The sequence below is a fragment of the Citrus sinensis genome, chromosome 7 (assembly GCF_022201045.2).
Source record: "Citrus sinensis cultivar Valencia sweet orange chromosome 7, DVS_A1.0, whole genome shotgun sequence".
NCBI classification, from domain to species: Eukaryota; Viridiplantae; Streptophyta; class Magnoliopsida; order Sapindales; family Rutaceae; genus Citrus; species Citrus sinensis.
In genome coordinates, this window is record NC_068562.1 from 24,271,654 (window position 1) to 24,287,416 (window position 15,763).

Genomic DNA, 15,763 nt, shown 5'->3' on the forward strand with positions numbered 1-15,763 from the left:
TCATATGAAACGAAGCATTGTACCTCATGTTCATTATCAAATAACTTAATGACTAGGATACAATGTAAACCTACACAAAACAAAAATATAATAGTACCCTTTGTTGAAAATGTTAAATAGTTACACAAACATATAAATATATATTGACGATATATATATATATATATCGGGATCAAATATTAAATAACACCCAATTATATATCGGGAATATTTAAAATTAAACAAAAAAAGCCTACATATAAGCATGCAATTTCAAGTATAGAGTGTACTTAAATTGCACTGGTATCGTTTGTAAAACACAGAGCGAGCAAAAGTTCTTTCATTCTTTTACATCAAAAACAAATTTTGTAAAGGCAAATCGTTATTTATTAGATCAAGCCATTAAAGTAGGAACATTTTTGTAATAAAACATGTAAGAGAAAGCTAATGATTGCCATTTCATGTAGGTGTGGTTGGAGAAATAAAGGGACTCAAATTGAGTATTAACTATCAAATATCAATAAATGTTAATTTAAATTATTATAAATTTCAACTTATCTTTAAATAACATTCAAAACACAAGGACAAATGAGGGCGTATTGATGAAGATTTTTGTATCTTCTTAATTGAAGTTTAAATTTATAATAATTAGGGACAGATTTTAGGAATAATCAATTTGTTAGGGAGTAAGTGAAAATTAATCCTGTCAACAGTCAATGCATGTGACTTTTCTAAGCGACAAAAGTTGTTTTCTCTCCTTTCCCTCCCAATCAGGACAAAAGTTGGGTTAGTAGAGCTGTGTTTGGTAGAGAGCACTGTTGTTTTTTTTTTCTTTTTTACCCCTCCCGATCTGGACAGAAGTTGAATTAGTAGAGCTGTGTTTAGTAGAGAACACTTCCAAAACTCCATTCATGCATATTGCTTTAAGCTCCAGAATTCAATCAAACGCATTATTGCTTCTTGAAATATTGTTGATATAAAACAAATGAATTCCGATATTTGTCAAATTTCTACGGCCACAAAAATACAAAGAAGATTATTGAAGGTGACTTTGTAAGGAAAGCCCACCACTAATAAATTAAAAGTCAAATTTAACTCAAAAATTCAAGTAATCAAGTTTGACAATAATCTGCAGCAAACCAATTTAATTCAATTCTCCAGTAGCTTCACTTTCCTCAATTCAACAACTCTTCCAATAATCCAATTGATAAATGTAGAAGTTGCAAAACAATAATTAATAAAAACAAACACAGAAAGTGATGAAATTAGAAAGCCAAGGCGTGCCAATGAAGCATTGTCCTTAAAGAACAGATTCTGCCCCTTACCGGATAATTTTTGGGTGCATAAAAAAATCAATGACAGTCTAATCTTCCAAGATTTAATGGCGTTCCAATTATAATGGCCCACTCCAAACTACAGTTAATTCAAACAGCTGATTTAATTTTTTTTTTTAAGGTAAAGTGTAAAGCTTTGATGAAGATGGAAAGGATGACAAGAATTTTCCTTTTCCTTTTTTTTTTTCACAACCCAATCCGTCACTGCAGCTGACTTTTTATAACCTTGAATTACAACAATCATCCCCTTGATTTTTGCCACGAATCAGTGCATGAAATTGATTTTAAAACCGGAGATCAAGCAGCTACAATGCTAAAAACAAGCCACGGCCTCTGACATATAGATATGCTCTGCTTGACCAATAAAAATGAGTTTAAAACTGATTTTTCGGTCCAAAATAATGAATATATAAGCTTTCATCAAGTGGTTAAGAAATGGGCTAGACCCGTGAGCTCATATATGAAGGTTGTGTGTGCATTATGAATTTTGTATTTTGAAATACCTCACAATTTGTAACAATTGTGAGATCAGACAATTAATTATTATGATAAAATATAAACAAATAATTTCTTTAAGATATTGAACTTGAGAAACTTATAGGTCCGATTAAATAAAGAAGGAGATCCAACCACCTAGGGTGGGCGCGGTTCGGTTCGGTTCGGTTCGGTTTGATTTTTTACTAAATTTTTCATAATCGTTCGATTACGATTATTTTAAAATCATAATCGCGATTAGTCAAATTACCGAAATAATTAAATACTCGATTAATCAAAATAATTCGATTCGATTGGGTTCGATTATTTCGATTATGGGCCTATTGGACCTATTTAGGGCTTTTTAAAATTTAAAACCTTAAATTAATAAATCTACCACAAACATAAAAAGTTAACAAACAAACACCACCGTTAAAGTTGCTGCAACCTGCAAACAATTCACGGTCTAGAATTTGCAGCAGCTGAATGCATGTTGTGATGGAGTGTGGCTGAAGGTCAAAAACCAGCCACCATCAACATGGCAACAGGCAACAATTATATGACTTGGTTGTCTTATATAAGTACTTCAAGTCCTGCAATTAAATTAAAAATTGTAACTAATTAAATGTAAAGAACCCGAGGACCTGCAATTCTTCGACTAGCCACGTACAAATATAAATGGCCAACCCAACAGGCAAATTTTCATAGAAAGTAAAGCATTTTCTGGGCACCATAATGATCATGGAAGCTGAAAGTTTAAGTGAAAGTAGAAACCAAAGGGAAGAAGACAGTAAGTCAAGGCAAAAGGTGCAGAGAGAGACAGGGTTAATTGGAGAACTATCTAAATTCTCCATTATTACCACTCATGATTTGATGGTTATCTAAATTCTCCATTTCCGTAACACAGGTATAAACAATTCAGCAGCAAAGTTTAACCGCACCAAAGTATATAAAAAAAAAATTAAATATCACAAAATCTTGCATTTACTCGAAGAAGTTCACAGTTCACACGGCAGGTGACAGTGGCAGCAGCAGCGGTGACGACTGACGATCAGCGGCGGCGACGAGCAGAGGGGACAGAAGAAGACAGAAGTGTGGCTGAAGGTCACGACTCGAGCCTGTGGCTGAAGGTCACGAGTCACGAGTTTGGTTTTTGCTTTTGGCTGAAGGTCACTACGAGCAGCGGCCAGCGGGAACAGAAGAAGTCGAAGAAGACAGAAGTCAGAAGTGTTTAGATTTATATTTTAGCTTTAGGGTTTTTTTACAATCGGTTTATTTGAGATTCTGGTTCGGTTTTTCGGATTTTTTTAAAACCGAACCGATTGGTTTTACTATTTTTATTGTATTACTATTTCGGTTTTTAAAACCGAACCGAACCGATCGATTCAGTTCGATTTTTTATTAATCAGCTTTTTTTGCCCACTCTTACAACCACATTAACCCCAGGTTTTGTACCCCCCCTTTTTTTGTCTTTTTGTCGAAGCAACAGTTAGATTTGAATAGTCATAATAAAATAGGCAGTAGTTTTTTTCTTTTTTTGAATGATATGAGACTATTGCTAAAATTACAATTCATTAATTTATAAGTCTTATATACCACAGCCCAGATTTACTTACATTTCTAAAAGAAGAAGATTAACTTCACTCAAATTGAAAAAGAAAATTAAACTTTCATAATGTGTTAAGGGGGCTTGAACTCGTGTCCTCACAATTATGAGAGTAAGGTTCTAACAATTCAGCTGGTAGTTAAAAATGGAAAAGAAGTCTTGGGTGGGGGCTACCTCTAAGCCATCAAACCTGGAGTTCTGCGAGACCTTTATTCATTTTGAAAATTGTGAGACATAATTGAGACAAAAGATCTATTTGTTCATCTCATGATGCATTTAATTTCACCCCAAAAAAAAGTTTGGAAATTTTGGAGGGTTAGAAGGATGTTTCATTGAATTCAATGGTGTTTTCTGATGATGGAAGTGGATAAGCTAATAGAAAAGTATTGGGATAGGGAAGAGAGAGCTTTACGATAGGTTTTGTAGAGTTTGCGTCATTGGTCATTACTGACCATGAATCATGAATGGCCCGTGAAATGCTAGCAAACTTCACCAAACGGTCTTACTTTAGAGTGGAAGCCTAGATAGAAGTCTCCGAATTTGGTGGATGCCAATGCAATCTGCTGAGAAATAAAACATAAATAAATAAATAAAAATCTACAGCAACCGTACCACATTCTGATGAAGAGTCCATCATACAAATATAATGTTGCCTGAAGTAATGGTTCTTTCTTTATGTGTTTGCAGTGCTTCCATCATTTATTTTTGTGACCATTGTTGCAACATATATAGGAGCACACCACGCATTAAAGCCTAAGAAACTTTGAATTTGTTTTATTGGGCTGAGTTGTTATTTATTTATTTATTATTATTAATTTTTTTTGGTATTCTCTCTCATACATTTTTACTTTTTACATGGTTTGAGTAGTTGTAATAAGAGTTTTGGGGGATTCATCAATAAAAGGAACAAATTCTTTTGCAGTTACATGATAAAGTCCAAGCTTCCGTTGTTAAGTGAAGAATAATGATTTCTGATTAGAATAAAATTCTATGCTAGTTAATTAGGAACAAAAATATATTAATCATCTTGCTAACCAATTATCTGTTCCCACCTTTTAACCTTCTCATTTGCTATTATGTTGCGCCAATTTTTTTCTCATCGTCAATCACGATGCTGCTCCTGCTGAGCTCAATGAAGTTTCAGTCCATTAACATGTTTTTTGTTCCTCCTTACGGCATATATTCTTCCAAATCTTTTATCTATTCTTTACCGGAATGGTCGGTCTACTTATTTTAACATAGTATGTCGTCCTTCAGTTCGATGGATTCGTTGTTTGTAATGAGAACTTCTAAAAATACATCAAAATAATACAGTCAATTAATACATGTATAAAATATGTAATTGAATTTAATATAACCACTACTTATATGATAATTTTTTAAAATAAATACAAACACATGATAATATTATTCATTTGTTATATAATTGACATGATAATTGTAACGTATTCTAAAATTTCTTCCCACGATGGGCTAACTACATCACGAAAAGAGGGATCTGTTGCCCCGGGGTAACATAGTCTTGGCTTAAAGACTGCCAGTTTACTGTTTACCAATGAATAGTAAGTTGCGTATATTAATTGCCAATGTTTTGTTTTTCAAAATTTTCGGGAAGATGACTGAGACCGACAGTTTGGCTCTACGAGATCCGACGAGCTAAACATAAAATATATTTATTTTATTATTTTTTTGGTACAAAAAAGGCTTAGCCAAAGCTAAGAAATTACTACGGGGAGATTCTCATCCCGTACATATCATAAGAAAGCCAAGGACCAAGTTCTGCTGGAGGCTCCTGAAAAACATGAATTCCGAGAGGCAAAGTTCCTGCATTCTTAGCTAAAAAATCAGCTGTAAAATCAGCTTCACGATAGATATGTCAAAGAGAAACATGCCAATCCTTCATAAAAAGTAAAATATATTTTAATTGATACAACATAAATAAATAACATTTAATTTTTGTCAACTTCACAAGTTCATTTGCCAATTTGCTACAACCGTAAAGGCAAACATGCTAAAGAAATTGACTGAAACAAAATAAAGAAATTTGTTGGCGCTTCTTTTCGGGAATCCAGCTCTCTATTTAAACACTAATTTGCTCAAATAAATTCTTTACACTTTCATTTATTTCACTTATTAGGCTCCGGTTGATATTATTTTTTATTTAAATAAAATTTTTACTAAACATTTAGTTGTTTAGTTGGCAATTAAAATTTTATTAAAAATTATGAAATTTTTTATGTAACTTACATTATATGTAAAATTAGAGAGGAGATATTTTAAAATCATATTATGTTACATTATATGTAACTTACATGCAGCCAAAGAGTTGCATCCAATCATTCAAGTTTTGTTTTACTGAATACATATCTTGAGTTATTAGGTGCAACTCTTAGGTTGGATTAAGTTACATGTAATGTAACTTAGCCACACCCATCTAACCTAACTTAAGATTTTGACTTAAATTTAGACATCAAAATCTAATGATTGATTTGTTTCAATCCAAGGATTGAGATAATTGTTTATGTGGCATTAACAGTACTCTATTAAATATATGACTCAAAATACAAAAAACTAAGGTGATGTTATGAAATAATTATAATTTATATGGATGTTCATCGAAATATCCTTTTATCTCCTCACAAGTAACTTTATCTCTTATAACTCTCATTATCTCCTTAATTTAAGGATTGTTGTCTCTTACAATTATGATGTATTACTTACTACTTTATGGTTGTATCACTATAAAAGGAGACTTTTACTCCTTATTTGTATACACTTGGAAGTGTGGATAACACACAAGAGATTGAATAAAATTTCTCTCTACACACATTATATCTCTTATTTGCTTTCTTTCTTTCTCTTGCTATATGGTTGTGCTCTTAATTAATAGATTTTATAACACGTTATCAGCACAAGTCTCTAGCCACAAGAGATCAATTTTCATCCTCTTTAAAATATGGTAATATCTCTTCTTTAATCTTACTCATAAAAGTATGAAGTAACAATCTTGATTTTGCCTAAGATGATATTTACATTCGCATATGTATTTTGATAATCTAGAATAATGCATCAATGAATTCATACTTTTATATTATCATTACTTATATTGTTATTGTTTGACATTTCTTATTCTAATATTCAATTGCTATTATATATTTTCCATTCTTGAAATTCAAAAAGTTCATCCTGAAGTGTGAATACTATAATATACAATGAAAAAAAATTAAGAATGCATCCTTGGGAAATTGCATTGTATATAATGAAGATTTTCTTTCAAAATAGGTTCCTGAAGAACTATTACAAAATTATGATGTCATTCATCACCATCTTGTATATGAAGGATTGACTATATAAGTGTATATTTTATATGTCCCTGAAGGACTACACAAATATTACGAGTTCATGTTGTCATGCAAGGCTATATACGAATTTCCTTCCTAATATCTCCTAGAAGGAGTTATAAAATGAAGAGATAAACATGACATAATTGTTTCTTTGAGACTATTTTGGAGGAAAAATATGACAATAAAAAATGTTTGAGTAAATGCATTTCTGGTATGAATAATTTCTTGACTTTATTGGCTTGTAACTTTATTTTCAATCATCTAAACTTTTAATGACAGATTTTTGCATGCTTATTTTATAATTTCTAAGAACAGTTTGATAGAATAAAATATAGGAATGAGTTATAAATAATATATGTGTGTATTTGATCTTTTTAATTGATCTGTATGTTTTATTGAATTCTAGATACATGATTCTTCTATTATTGTCTTGAATTATTAAAGCTTCATTAATATTTACATGTTTGAAATCATGAATAGTTATAAAATATTTTTATGGAAGAAGTCAATCCCTGAAGGATTGTAAAAGGTTATGATGTTCTTTTATGATCTTCTCCTTGAAGGAGCTCAAAGTTCATATATAAACTTGATGATAATTTCAAAAGCTCGATTAATTCTCTCATTTGAAATTATATGGAGAGAATAATATAAAAGGAAACATATTATAGGGCACATGATTTTATAGCACAAATATGCTCCTGCAGTAGCAAATTAAGAGTACCAATATAAATCAATACTATGTTTTCTTTTGTTAAAAATAAAATATTAGCTTTTGATTAAAAGAAAATCATGACTAATTCAAATCCTTAATAGATTCCTACTCTTGTGAGAGTAGTAATGGACGTCATGATTATCAAATAACTATTCAAAATTATAATGATCATAGGTCTTATTGTAAGAAATCACATGTGAATATTGTATCACCAGAAGTGGTCTAAAATTGAATTAATATTGGAGATGGACTAGAAGTTCAATCCAAAATCTTCAATAATTTGACTTAGTAAAGTCTCTATTCAAGCTTAATAATTTTCGTGAAAATTCTCCGATGATTAGGGGGAGTAAAGTGATATACACTTGATAGACAATCTAATTTGTTTCACCTTTATCCCATTTTGATCTTTACATGCGTTAATTTATTTGAACCTGAAGCTCAACAAGATTATTGTGCAATGCGCATTATTGATCAATTATTGAATGAATTCATTGACATGTGAAAGTGAAAAATCACAAACAAAATATAATTGTTGGTTGATATGATGTCCTTGAAGGACAAAATGGTGAGACAAATAAATTTGTGAATACCTTAAGCATATAGTAGATCAATAAGTGCAAATGTTTAATTCTTAGGAAGTTGAAGTTAAATAATTCGGTGCAGCTGAAGAACCATGTTTGCATGGATGGCAAAATATTTTATCTATATTAAATTATTGAACATATTGCCCTTAGAGGAGCATAATGTACCAACTAGAAGATGAGTCTCAAATACCCTTGAAGAGGTAAATTATGAGAAATAAAGAGAGATTCATATTGCCTTATAAAAGACACACGTGAAAATTAAGAAAGAGAGATCTTTAGCTCTTACAGAGGCATATATATTAAAAGTTTTGAAAGATCTCATCAAGCATACATATTGCAAAATAAAAGGTATTTGATCAATATTATGTTGGTACTTGGTACAAGAGAAAATTTGAAATTGACATAAAATTATTGTTAGTAAAAGTTTAGTTATCATAATAAAATATCCAAGATCCTAAATCACAAAATAACGAAAGAATGTCAATTTATATGATTGGTGAAAATTTGGACCTGTAGTCTATATGCCAGAAGATGTATAATTAATTAGCAAGACATAAAGAATTTTGGACTTGCAGTCCATACGCCTGAAGTCGTAAACTTTATTGATAAAATATGAATATGAACTATAGTGCGTCAAAAATCAAATTGAAGAATCTATGCACTTATCCCTGAAGGATAACTAAAAGTACCAAATGAAAAAGCTTGCACTTTATATGTTCTTGATAAAGTTATAATTATAGTTGTGTATATTAGAGCAATATAAACTTACGAAAGTACAATCACTTGAGTGAATTTATTATAAGTGGGATATGTCATTATCCACTTTGCTATGTGATTGAAAATTAAATTTGCAATCTTTGCACAATGTGTTGATGATTTCATCATGAAAATACTCTTGAAGAGGTTATGAACTTATTTCTTTTAAGAATACAATTCAAGATTAAAGATCTTGCAATAAAAGAATTCTCTCAAATTATGAATTGAAGTTTATGAAGTAGAATGCTGATATATAGAAATACTAGAAGTATTTCATATTCAAAATTATTCTACTTTAAAATATGTTGTATATGTCTTGGTCCCGAAAACCATACTTACTCAAAATTGTGCTTATAAAGACATTAGAAAGTTCCATAATTGTAAATTAAATTATGCTCAGCATATACTTGAAAATTTCAAAATAGTGTGAAAAGTATATCACACTCTTTCCATGATATGGATGCAAAACCTTAGTTTTATTTAAGAAGATCAACAAGATTATAAAGATATATGCATGGCAATATTCTTCAAATTCAAGATGATTGTATCTATAATTTATTACATCTTTTCAAGCTTCAAAAGGATGGTGTTGATCTTGCAGATTATTTCACCAAAATATTGTAAATTACAACAAATTATGATTGATCTTTGAAGCATCCATGTCATTTGAGGGGGAGCATATTTATACGGAGGACTACATGCACTGTACTCTTTTTCCTTCATTGGGCTTTTGTCCCATTGGGTTTTTCCCAGTAAGGTTTTAATGAGGCAGTTTGCACCTCCATAAAATACAAATGAATAATGTACTCTTTTTCCTTCGCTTGTTTTTTTTTTCCCATAGGGTTTTTACTAGCAAAGGTTTTAATGAGGCATATTCTTTGTAAGATAAACATCTAAGGGGGAGTGTTATGAAATAATTATAATTTATGTGGATGTTCATCAAAATAACCTTTTTTTTCCTCACAAGTAACTTTTCATCTCTTATAACTCCCATTATCTTCTTAATTTAAGGATTGTTGTCTCTTACAATTATGATGTATTACTTACTACTTTATGGTTGTATCACTATAAAAGGAGACTTTTGCTCCTTATTTGTATACACTTAGAAGTGTGGATAACACACAAGAGATTGAATAAAATTTCTCTCTACACACATTATGTCTCTTATTTGCTTTCTTTCTTTCTCTTACTATATGGTTGTGCTCTTAATTAATAGATTTTATAACAGGTGACATATTAAAATTTAAAAAAAAAATGGAAAGAGAGAGAACCCTAACTCTTGATATACTTCCTTCCTCAAGGAGATTATACTATCAAAAACGTTTCTTTCTGCATCGAGATTATAAAGAATACTAACTACTGCAAATCTTAAGAAAGTTAAATTATTTGCGGGATGAAGAAAATACAAAATAAACAAAAAAACTTGAGCAAGTAAAATAGTAAATTAGTATCTTTTTTATTGTTTCTACTTTAATTTATTGTCTTCTTCACTTTATTGATAAGCAAGAAATAATTTTCTTAATTTACTGTCTTCTTCATTTTATTGACAAGCAAAAATTAATTTTCTTATAGAAATGAGTATTAGAAGTTTTATCATAGGCTGAAACTTCAAATCCAGATAAAAACAGTGAAGGTATTAATTTGTTGCATATGGGGATGGCTTTTGATTTGTCTGTGTTACAAAAATCATGGTCGAAGCATTGGTTTCTCTATACGAATTCGATCAACGAATAAAACTTGTTCTCATGTTGATGAAGTTACTAGCATGTAATTAGTATGCTCACGTGAGATGAAAAAAAGAAAGAAAGATAGAATATTAGATGGAGTTGACAAAACTATCTCGAAATTGCAGCACAGGTGTAAGCGGTTGCAAGGCATATATGCGAGTTCTTACAATTGAAAACTTAAATAAATGGGTGATAACTAAGTTTTCAAATGACTACAACCAGAAACTTGTAGCTCCTGCGAAGAGGGTGCGTATGTGTGGCAATAGACAGATGCCAGCTAAAGATTTGACTGAGGCATTCAGTAGGGAGAATCTTCGGACAGCGAGGGTTCCTTCAATATTTGGCGGTGCAGCACGAGGATTTGATGACAGAGATTGCTGGAATTACTTGAAACTCTGCTAAACTTTAAAAGAGTGACAAAGTGGAAATGCTCAATGTGTCATTAACAATTTTCAAAGAATGCAACATGGGAATTCTCTTTTTTTTTTTTTTTTTTCCTTATGCTATTCAAATTGATGAAGCTAGGAAGGCAGTAAACTTTTTTTTTGGGTGGATGCTAGATCACGTGCAGCTTATGAAGCATTTGGGGATGTAGTGACATTTGACACTACATACAGAAAGAACAAATATGGGTTACTATTTACACCATTTTCTGGAGTGACCCATCATTATCAAACCATACAATTTGGTTGTACGTTTATTGCAAGATGAACCATAGGTGTCTTTCCTTTAATTGTTCAATATTTGGCTAGAAGCTATTGAGGGAAGCATCTGATATCAATGATTACCCATCAAGATGTAGCCATGGGTGCAGATATTAAAAGGTATTTCCTTACACACGTTATCGTTTATGTCCTTGACATACAAAGAAAAAGTGTGGAGAGAAGTTGCCCATATTTATTTCAAAATTTCCAAATTCAAAGATGCATTAGAAAAAGGGTTTTGAAGATATGTGGAGTTATTTGGTTACTTAGTTTGGTTTGAATATCAATGAATAGCTTAGAAATTTATATAAAATTTGTGAATCATAGGTACCGGTGTACCGTCGAGAAACGTTTTATGCAGGGATGGACACAACGGACTGTAGTGAAGGTGCTAATGCATTTTTTTAATGATTTTGACTAAACAAAAACAAACTTGAGAGAATTTGTAGATAGGTATGGAGAAGCTTTGAAGAAGATTTTGGATAAGAAAATGAAGAAGATTATATATCTGAACATAAAGATAGAGTCATTGATGAGAATAATTTGGTACTGAAGCACGCAACAAGCATTTACACCCGAAGTATTATTGAAAATTTTCATTTGTTGTCACATTAAAGAGAGGATCTCATGAAGGATATTGTAGATGTCAATACTTTGATTTCATTGGTTTGCCTTGTAAACGTGTGTTGAGAATAACAAAATCGAAGTTGATAAAATTCTACCATATTTCATTTTAAGAAGACGGATATAAAAACAGCCAATTCTTTTAGGGCGCGTTTGGTGCTGAGCATTACATGGTATAAAAGAACTATTCACCATTAAACTTATGCATAATTGTGTTTGACTGTGAATCACACCCGCATTGCATTGCATAACGCATAAAAATTAACGAAACCAGTGAGGGGTTCGGGTTTTATGCGGGTATGCATAAGGCATAATTTTTTTAAAAAAAATGTTTTAGAAAGCACAGAGCCCCTTTTTCTATTTTCCACCACCACTGCTTCTTGATTTCGGGAGCTTTGTCGCACGATGCTATCGCTGCGCACGCCATCATCTGCTTTCACCTTTGCCCCATGAATTGGAGGACTGCTTTCCCGTGCGCTACACGTGCTTCTCTATCGCCGTCGTGTTGGATCTTCGTTACCCAAATCATCAAGCAAAATCTGCAAAATCGAAGACTATGTTTCTTTTTCTTCTAAGTTGAATTTCTGTTTTACACACACACACACACACACACACACACACGTGCTTCTATCATAATTGTTAATCCCTCGGGAGCTATAAAGATTTGCAATTGATTGATTCGACTTCAGCAAAATCACTCTTTGCTTTTCTTTGTTTATCTCCTTTAATTGCTAAAGTCTGTTGTTTTATTATCGATAAACTTATTTCACCAATTTTTATATTATTTTTATTTGTTCAATGATTTTATTTTTTATATTATTTAAAGCAATAATATATAGAATTTGTCGGATGTGAAAATATAATGATAAAGTAATATTTCACTTTTAGAGAGAAACAACAAATATCATTATATTTATATAGTATATTTATGCTAAGAGAATAATCTTAAATTTTTAAAATTTTAAAACTTCTATATTTAATATTTTTTTAAGTATTAGTAAACATTGTTTCTAAAAATATAATTTAAATTAATCACTAAGGAAACTAATACAGTACAATGCAGCATCAAACATAGTATAACTAAAAATTAATAAAATATTATATAGCATCAAACCTTAGATAATATTATTATGATACAGTATTAATGCAATACAACATAATATAATCTAATATTGGAGGCAGTAAGCATGAGTGTTTAGAAGCATGCAGACTTAGGCAGCATTTGTTTTTTATCTGAAATTTGAATGAATTGGTTTAAATCTCTTTTAACTCTGAGTGAGTTTGAATGCAAATATATGAATGGCATTTTTTTCATTTTTTAAAATTTGAATATAAGTGGCATCTTATTTGTTTTTATAAATTAAAAAAAAACTTAAATATGGTTATTTAACATTCAAATTCTTGCAAATAAAAAAAATAGATTTTATAATTTAATAAATAAATATATTTTGTAGAGATATTTTTTAATACAATAGTTATTTAAACTTCTTTTCATTGAAAAAAAAAAGAGTCAAATAATGTATTTCGCAACCTGAGAAACCTTCACAAAAAATGCAGTTATCTCATGCTTGACAAGTCTAATTTCGATCGATGATTCTTGAACCACTGAAAAGCAATGATATAGGGCCAAATTTTCTATGTTTTTGGGGTCTCCCAATTTATGCATTGAGAAATGCTAAACGTAGAGAACGGCGAGAGAATGCCGAGAGAAACGGTAGCTTGTGCTGCCGTTTCGAGTGCTCTCTCGCAATTCCCCACATGACCCACATTTTTCTTTTCTCTTTTCACTTTGGTCCCCACTTAAACTCCACTCCACTTTTCCTTTTGCTCTCTCCCCCACGTGAACTGATTTGCTCATTGCTCAAGCAAAAATAATTCATCACAAGAGAAAGGAAACGGCATCAGCAGGAGTGGTAAGTTTATGTATTTCTATGTTAAAATTTTCTTTTATTTTGAATATACAAAACTAAAAGTATTATTAAATATTTATCAATCATATATATATATATATTATTTGTGTAGGTATTTATATACCCAACTTAAGATAGTGTGCACAATATTTATCAGTCATTTCCTTATAATTGACATCAAATAAGCTTTCAACTAAAAATCACAATTTGTTAGTGTATGTTTATATTTTTTAATTTTTAAAATCTCATATTATATTTTAATTTTTTATGTATTACAACAACCACTCCGTATGCTTTGCAACCACATTATCCTTCTTATTTGATGACGTACAAAGGATCTGAAAGTATAAGTTTCCAACATTTGCTACATCAACAATGTAATGAAGACAACAATTGAAAGTTTATGCATACTTTACATTTCTAAATTTTGCAATTTGCGATTTGAATTCTTTGTAGCACTTGATGTTAATAGCTCCATTTGGCCACCACATTCATTATATATTTACAGTGAATTTTGACTTTCATTTTTGCTAGATGACATTGTCAATATCACACTACTTTAACTGCCACAAAAAACAACAAATTATTACCAACAAAATTATTTTCAACCTTAATCCGACAATTTTCACCAATCGACAATTTTTACTAAATAATTACTTACAAAATTACCAACAATTATCAAAAAATAATTACCAACAATACAATTACCAAAATTATTCCCAACAAAATAATTATTTACAAAATTACCAACAATTATCCAAAAATAATTATCAAAATAATTATCAACAATACAATTACCAAAATAATTCCCAACAAAATAATCACTCAACAAAATAATTACCAAACAAGATTACCAACAATTATCATAAATTAATTATTAAAAAATAATTATCAACAATACAATTACCAAAATAATTCCCAACAAAATAATTACCAAACAAGATTACCAACAATTATCATAAATTAATTATTAAAATAATTATCAACAATACAATTACCAAAATAATTCCCAACAAAATAATTGCCAAATAAAATTACCAACAATTATAAAAAATTAATTATCAAAAAATAATTACAAACCAAACGGAGAGAGTGAGATGGAGAGAGACGAGGGAGACGAGGACCAGCAAGCAGCACCACCGAGCAGCGACCACCGAGTAGATCTGGAGTAGTAGCGAGCGAGAGGGGAGATGGAGACGAAGCTGCAGCTGGAGCGAGAGGGAAGACGGAGACGAAGCTGCTGCTGGAGTGAGAGGAAAAATGAAGCGAGAGGGGAGACGGAGACCTAGTAAACCTGCTGCTGGAGTAAGAGGAAAAACGGAGTGAGAGGGGGAGAGGAGTGAGAGGAAACTCGGCCTCGAGTTGAGCTGAAGTAATGGCTTATGATGAATTACTCCTGCTGATGTCGTTTCCTTTCTCTTGTGATGAACTACTTCTGCTTGAGCAATGAACAAAACAGTTCACGTGGAGAAAATGATGAGCAAAAGGGAAAGTGGAGTTCACGTGGGGAGAGAGCAAAAGGAGAAGTGGAGTGGAGTTTAAGTGGGGGTCAAAGTAAAAAGAGAAAAGAAAAATGTGGGTCATGTGGGGAATGGCGAGAGAGCACTCGAAACGGCAGCACAAGCTACCGTTTCTGTCGGCATTCTCTCGCCGTTCTCTACGTTTAGCATTTCTTTCTCTTATGCATTTGACTGTGAAAAGTGGTGATACAATTGAAAGTGACGGTAACCACGTTATCTGCTGGCCACCATTCAGCGTTTTAATCATAACTCACGTTCTAGAAATGCAATTGCAATGATTCTTGAACGACTGGATTCTGGATAGCTGACTTAATTTTCTAAAACTCTTGTCTTGGCCATTTGTCCCAGATGGATCGTTTACAGCATCAAATATGAGCTGGCCGTTGTCATGAAGACAAGGAACTTACAAGTATTCATTCATTGCAAACCACCTTTGCTTGCTATATATAGAGACCTTAGTTAGATGCTAAATAACTTGTCATCACTTTT